The sequence below is a fragment of the Pyxicephalus adspersus genome, chromosome 2, assembly GCF_032062135.1.
Source record: "Pyxicephalus adspersus chromosome 2, UCB_Pads_2.0, whole genome shotgun sequence".
Taxonomy (NCBI): domain Eukaryota; kingdom Metazoa; phylum Chordata; class Amphibia; order Anura; family Pyxicephalidae; genus Pyxicephalus; species Pyxicephalus adspersus.
In genome coordinates, this window is record NC_092859.1 from 100,403,045 (window position 1) to 100,410,952 (window position 7,908).

Sequence of the window (7,908 nt, forward strand, 5' to 3'; positions counted from 1 at the left end):
TTTAGGCAAACAACGAATTGTATTATTGATAAATTCTCATAAGACAGTACACATTCATTCTTTATCTTGTTCAGACTAAGAGGTCAGTGATAAATAATATTTAGGCCATATAAGCACTAGACATCAACCATCTAATAATTGTATTTATACAGTTCCAACAAAGCACAGAGAACTGCGTATAGTATTTGATTGCATACGTGAAAACCGTGATACCTGAAGCGTTTCACCTGATGTAGGCTTCCCTGAACATTAGCATGTACTGGACACAGTCTAGGTAAATTTTAAACATAGGTAATAGGTTATGCAAATATATACAATATAATACTTCCATAGTACACAGAAGTCTAAACATCTTGCTAATCCCCCCACACATATCCCAGGTATAGTAGGGTGGGGGGGAGGAGGAGAAAGTTGCAGAAGCTGGTGAATGCCTGTGTATTTGTGATAATGATAATAGGTAAGTATTTATAGCTGTATGAGGTAGAAGAGTACTTAATACCATATAAATGGAGTAGTACAGATATAGGACAAACCAGAAGGGAAGTGATAATGAAAACCTGCTTTTTAGAAAGTGTCAGGAGTACTGCCTGGCAAGCAGTATTGGATCAGCAAAGTAAGCTGTCACCAGGGGTGGAGAGGAACGCAGCCGCAGCGTCTCTCATGGAGAAATGACAACGCTGAGAGGAATCCCAGGGCCCACCTTATAAACATCAGGGAGGTGGCGTCCCGGGGTTTCCCTCATGCACATGTGCTCAAAATAAAAGGTATACATCGGGCCATGATTTACGAAAACTGCCTCCCTGACGTTTATATACTTATTATCACAAATACACAGGCATTCACCAGCTTCTGCGACTTTCTCCTGTAACGCCCCCCCCCCCACCTTACTATAGCTGGGATATGTGTGGGGGGATTACCAGCCATATCTGAGCTTATTCCAACCATGGACTATGTAAGTCATACAACTCATTTTCTTTGGTTCATTTTCTGCATTTATTACTTGTTATTTTATACCTCATTGATCCTATTACCAAAGCCCTCTCCATAATTAACTATACCCTGATATACAATGTCATGTATTATTGATTATTTGATGTTCTGAAATGGTTACTATGTACTAAATGTTACTTACTTCACTAAGATGTTTAGACTCCTGTGTACTATGAATGTATTATATTGTATATATTTGCATACCTATTTCCTATGGTTACAATATACCTAGACTGTGTCCAGTACATGCTAACGTTCAGCTAACGTACCGCTACCCCTGAGGGAGCCTGAGGGTGGAATAGCGGAAAAGAAAAATTCGGAAATTAAAAAAAAAAAAAAAAAAAAAAAAAACGAAACAACGGGGCCTGGGCATTTGTCATAGCAGCGTGGGCGGCTCTTATCAGGTCCATGAATGGGTTAAGTTTAGAAAAAAAGGGAATGAGGGGGTAGGGCCTATCAGGGGACGGGCTCTGTCTGGTTAATGGTGGTCCTGCACGACACTCGGTTGTTGTGGGGGCTAGGTGTATAAAAAAAGGGTATCCGCTAATTGTCCCTGAGGCGGTGTGATAGCGGCTGGGGGCCTGGTTAGTGAGCTGAGGTATTTGTTAAAAGGATTAGAATGGAAGGAATTGTTTTCATGGACCTAGAAAAGAAAGCAAGGGCCGGTGGAATTTAAGGCTGTCATAAAAATGTTTGTTGTTTGAAGTTGTACATATGTAGATGTTTTTGTTTATATATAAAAAGTATGTTGTTATAAAAATTCGGTTAATAAAATGAGCTGCTATGGCCAACAAACAGTGTGGTCTATTTAATGGGAACGTTGGGTTAGATTGGGTAAGGGGCAGTTCATGGCTTCATCGGCTGTGCCCTGGTCATGAATGTTTATTGTCTTAGAAGAATTTATCACTAATGCAATATCAGTAATGCAAAACTTCTCTGTCTTTGTTTTCTCTTTAACCCCCTAACCGCTAAGCCCGTAATTTCTCGCACTAAATATTTTTGCTCTTTTGGATAACCCCGTATTTTTTCGCCTACACTAAAATCCCCACTTACCTGGTCCCGCTGTGCTAATCCAGCGTCGGTTCCGTGTTCCAGCGTCGGGTCCATGTTCCAGCGTCGTCCTCCAGCGTCGGGTGTCCCTCTCCTTAAAAGAAAAAGCCGGCCGGCTTAGAGGAGAAAGCCAGCTGGCTTTCTTTTCTAAGCCAGCCGGCTTCCTCTCCCTCCTCTCCCTGTCCCTGTCCCTATCCCTGTGCCTGTCACTGTCCAGCGTCGATCGCTGGACAAAAAAAAAAAAAATACTCACCTTCTCCCTCCGCTCCTCCGGACACGTCTGTCCTCTTCGGTGTCCAGCCGGCGAGTGCGGAGATGATCACCGGGGTTTCCCGGTGACGTCGCTGCGTGCGTCGGCACGGGAGGGAGGCGGGGCGGCAAATTCAAAATTTTGCATTGAGTTCCTTTGTATTGAACTCAATACAAAAAAGCTGTATTGAGTTCAATACAAAGAAATCCTTATATAATATATATATAATTGTATTATATATATATTATATAAGCTACTGTACATTACATTTTACACTTTTTTTTTTTTTAACTTTTTTTAGTTTTTTTTAAAGATTTTTTTTTTATGTTTTTTTTATGTTTTATAAAAAAAAATTTAAATATTAAATTTATAAAATTTTGGACATATTTTGGTGAGTTATGCGGTAATTCGGTGAATTAGAGCCTACAATCCAAAATAAATTTCCATGCAAAAAATGTAACACTTTTTGCATGGAAGTTTGGAAAGAATTAGAATACCCGGCATTTGCGTACGCGTCCCTCGGCGATTCCTGGTGATGCGGGTGCGTGCGCCCGTCGATGGGGGTCGTAGCGGAAAATTCAAATTTTTTGTATTGGATTTAATACAAAGTCCTGTATCCAATCCAATACAAAATAATAGAAAATATATTTATGTGGTTTTGTCTATAGGTATGTGACGGACACTAGGGAGATGTTTTAGAAAAATATATTACTATACATTATACCGAATTATCGCATTTTCAGTATTTTTCATTTATTTATGTGTTCTTGTTTAAGCTGATTTTTGTGTTTTTCCTTTAATTTTATTAAAAGTTTTTTTGTTTTTTTTTTACATGATTGTGTGTTTCAAACATTTTTTATATTCATGATATCTACTAGAACCCTATTCGGACATATTTCTGTAAGTTACAGGTCTACAATTTAAAAAAAAAAATTTCATGAAAACCTGTGACGCTTTTGGAACAGAAATCTAGAAATCAGTGTAACGCTCAGGTGGTTAATACAGATGATTTCTTGTCAACCACCTAATGTACTCATCCATCCCTTTCCACAACCCAGCTAGACTTTTTTATCTAAACACTTTTCATAATATTAATTTAAAAAAAATGATTAATAATATATGATTATCAACATTGTTTGTGTTATAATAAAGTCTACTGAAATAAGAAAATTGGCATGGCGGTCAGAAATGGTGGCCTCCATAGTATTCTTTGCACAAGTTGCAGTATAAAATAACACAAGTACAAGTATGTTTTTGTATTCTCTTTTTTGTTTAATGTATTCTCAAAACTCAGGAATGCATTTAAAGCATCTAGACTCACAGACTCTGGGTAATCTCTAAAATATAACATTTTCACCACTTTCAAGTAAGTCTTTCAAGTCAAATATGCATCTCAAGATAAAGTACATCTTCATTTTCTTCATCATTTTTTTTTAGTTTTGGATAAAGAATAAATTGGTGATGATATCCAATTTCACAAAATTTCAGCTTTTGTACTCTCAGTTATGCTTCACTGACCTGCTGTCAGTCATCTTCAATTATGGTCCAGGACAGTACAGGTACTAAATCTCTCTATCTTGCATAGTATCAGCTCTTCCATAGACATTAAACCAAAAAGACACAATTTTACAGCTCCATTACTGCTATCTATATACACAGTTTTAAGAAACGCTATCACCAATCCAATAAAAATGCAGGTAAAAAGCACAGAAAAATCAAATTTAACTTTGTGATTTTTTTTTCACAATTTACATAGGGTTACTTCCAATGTGTTTTTAAACCTAAAAGAAAAAAGACTACCCAATTCCCTAAAGCTGCCCATAGGTGCTTCCTGTGACCCTAGGAACCTCATGTAAACTCTCCCATGTGTCTCCTGTGACCACAACTGCCTCCTGTGCTCCCTGAGATCATGCATGTTCATGGGGCCCCCTGAGCTTCTGCATTCCCACTTACCTTCTTGTGGCACCATGAGTTACAAACTTCTGCCTTTTCTTGACTATGTCTGCTCACATTCCTGTTCTGACCCTTTGCTTGTCCCTAACTCCAAGACTGTCTGTTGACCTAGCACTGGTGTGCTGGGGGCTGCAACTTGGAGACCTGCACTGTGAAGTCCATCACATGGTTCCTTGGTGAACACTGGCAGCTTCTAGGCAGCCTGGTGAAGCCTGCTTTTAACATCTTAAACCCAAGGATGTGAGAACATCCACGATGGCAGCTCTCAGCAGTAGTCTTAGGGCTTTTGCTTGTCTACCCAAGGGAGGCTTTTACAGGTAAATAATATGCTAAATGCACAAATGTTCATATAGAGGATATAGAGGATTTTTGTTGAAATAAATGGTCTGGCAACAGTCTTGGAGTCTCCAAGATTTGGAAAAAGAGATCCTATTTCATTTGAAAAATAATAAAAAATAAAAATGGTAAGTGATTGCATTTAATGAAGTACCATCTGGCATCTGTATAGGCTTAGCTCAGCCACAAAGTGCTTTTGGATCGGTCACCTAAATATTAGCATTAATGTAAACTTATGATTGCAGATGGCAAGCTTATATTGCATTGCAAACATGATGAAAGTGCATTGAAATCAAATTTATAAGTTTAATAACTTCACTAAAAGCAAATATTTTATAAAAAAGCAATAAAATAATGCATGGGTGTATGTCTTTCTGTATGTGCATGTAGACTGAGCGTAGAATGATTTTCTATTATGAAAAATACTGTTAATTATCCAGCTGTTAAGATATAGGACTAACACTCATTTATCTCAATAAACAAAGGAAAACAGAATTTTGTAACCATTTAAAGCAGGATAAAAAAATTAGACTTTAATTGTACGGTGCAGTACTATTTAGGAATTATAGGGCTTTGCAGTTCAGCTCACGTCAGACTTGCTGCGTAAATCTGATAGATTTTATGTTACCTTGAAAGAAAATTAAAATTTATGTAGTACAGATGGCATGGATTGCGGTTGTGAAGCCTAGAGAGATTTTCACTCCTAGTGTGGCCAATGCTTGTCACATTTCACATGATGCAGTGCTGCGTTTTGGCATACCACAGTTGATTTGCAAGGAACAGCAAAAAACTCAATTTGCTTCAACTGCTTACACAAGGTTTGTTCTTCCTTTACTTTAATATAGGAAAAGAAGAGATGTTTATTAATAAAGCTAACTTTATGCTCCTAGGAGTGTTTTTACATAATTAATGAAATAGAGATGTTTCTTCTCACTCTGCTACTTGATTACAGTAAAGCTCATGACCTCATTGATTGGAGACTCACATTAAAGAAACTTGCTAATTTAGTTGCACTAATTGTAATTGTAAATTGGACTGAAATCAATGCTTAAAAGATGTGGACAACCAATTTTCCTAGAATATTATGCATCCACATATAAAAAAGAAGCAGACTGCCTAACTGAGCCAGAAACACAGACTTAATATTCAATAATGACTGCAGAATTCTAATGGTTACTTATAATGATGCTCTCTGGAGTACATTAGTACATTCAAAGCAAAAATTCTTCAAACCTATGCAGACCTGGAACTTGTATATTACGGACCTTATCTGTAATAAAGAATTGTTCATAAAAAAGTGTTTCAGAGCTGAATTCAATATTTCAGTTGTAGTTGCATTCTGGTGGCCTTAAAGATGAACTTCAACAGTTAAACAACCGGTAAATTTAAAACATGGGAACTAACTGTATTACCTGCAAAGGATGTGTAGTTTTCTGCAGCCAGTTTTGTGGTGCTCTTGGCAAATTATTCTGATCGGGTTATCCTTCTACTCATTCTGCTTCCTCCTCCAGGTCAGCACATCTATACAGCAGAATGGTTTGGCTTCTAGTGTTGACTTAGTGTTTAGTTTAAATTACAATCCCTTCATTCAGAATTAAGTTACACCTCCTGCAGTATGGAACAAAGTTTTGCTGGAGCTTCTGTACCCACCAGACATTTATAAACCTCAGCACATTAACATGAAAATGAAGAGCTAACACTTTTTATTATATATATGATTATTTATATATGATATTAAAACTCAAGCAAAAATGTCAAAGATTGCAGCTTGAAATGTGGTGGCTACACAAGTTTTTGTTGTCTTTTTTAAGACCAAGAACATTTTCAGCAAGTACAAAATACCTGTTGCTGTAACGTCAATGCACTGTCCCTGTATTTATTGTGAATTCAAAAGAAGATGAGAAATGATTATCTTCTTTCTGAAGTGATGATGATGTGTTTATGAGAGCAGCCTAATGACAACCATGGATTTTTTCATGGATACAATACATTGAGTATCATTGTAAAACAGGAGGTGTGTTTTCACAGGATTACTAGCCAAAAAAATCCTGGAGAAAAAATGAAGCTTCCCCCACATCTAAGGATTGGTAAACCTTAAATACATATAATATAATTTTGTATTTAATGAATATTTAAATTGGACCCTTTATTATAAAGGGGAGTATTCTTTAATTCTCAGTACTGGTTCGGTAACAAGCTAGTGGTGTTTATTAACTAGGATCCCTCCACAGTTTGCTAGGGGTTGTTAGATCATGGTGCAGTTTGTGACTCTGAAGTCAATTTAACTGACACCAATGATCTTTTTGGCTATCTGTAAGGGTGACATCCTTCCCACTGGTCAGCAATTTTAGAGGCATTATTTTTACTGACCACTATGTTAATGTACTGTGAGTTGTGAATATAGTAATTATAGTAAGGATTTCTTAGGACCGGAAAGTTATTGTAAGGGGTTCCCCATGTTAAAAAGGTCAAGGAACACTGGCATACTGGAGAAAGTGTTAAAGATTTAATGTAGAACTCCTTCATATTACCAGCTATTTTCATAGCTGATTTAAGATGAATCTGTGTTATGCCTGGAGTTGCCCCTTTTAGATCCCTGTGGACACTGCTTTGAAAGTTTTCCGTAATGGATAAAAATAGTAAATGTAAGCTGGCAGCCTCACATCTTATTTGCAATTATTTGTTCTTTAACTTTTGCTTCGCTGAAGTTTCTGGTCAGTAAAATGAGATGCTGAATTACAGCTGTCTTATGCTTAAACAAACATGCTGGTTTACCAATGGATCAAACAGTGAAGTGTTCTTACATACTAACAAAGGTTACAAATAACAACACTGCTACAACTGATCAGTCATTCTAGGATTATAGAATACCAAGTTAAAAGAATGGCTTAATGAATAATATATTAAGACTCAAACTAAGCAATTGCAGAGGAAGCTAGCTATAGAAGAGAGCAGTCTATTGGAATTCATGAGTCAATGTCTAATAGAACAGTCTGCAGGAACTAAGCATGCCCAAGTTTAATTAACATATTCTTCAAAGTGTGTTTGTAATAGGAAAACATAAACTAACAGACCTAAGACAGCACCCAAGGTTGCCAAATCATATATTTTACTATTTCATGGTTCCATTGACCTCATGGTTGTAAGAGTAAACAATGACTCATGCCTGAATCCCCTAAGGTAAAACCTGGTATTTTAGGGCTTGGGCATTGGCACATAAATAGAAGAGGTTCTAATCCTACCAAAATGTAAAAAAAGGGATTTAATATAGAGGATGCCCAAAAAAAGGATACATATTTGAGGTGGACCATGCAAAAGGGGCCTAGAAC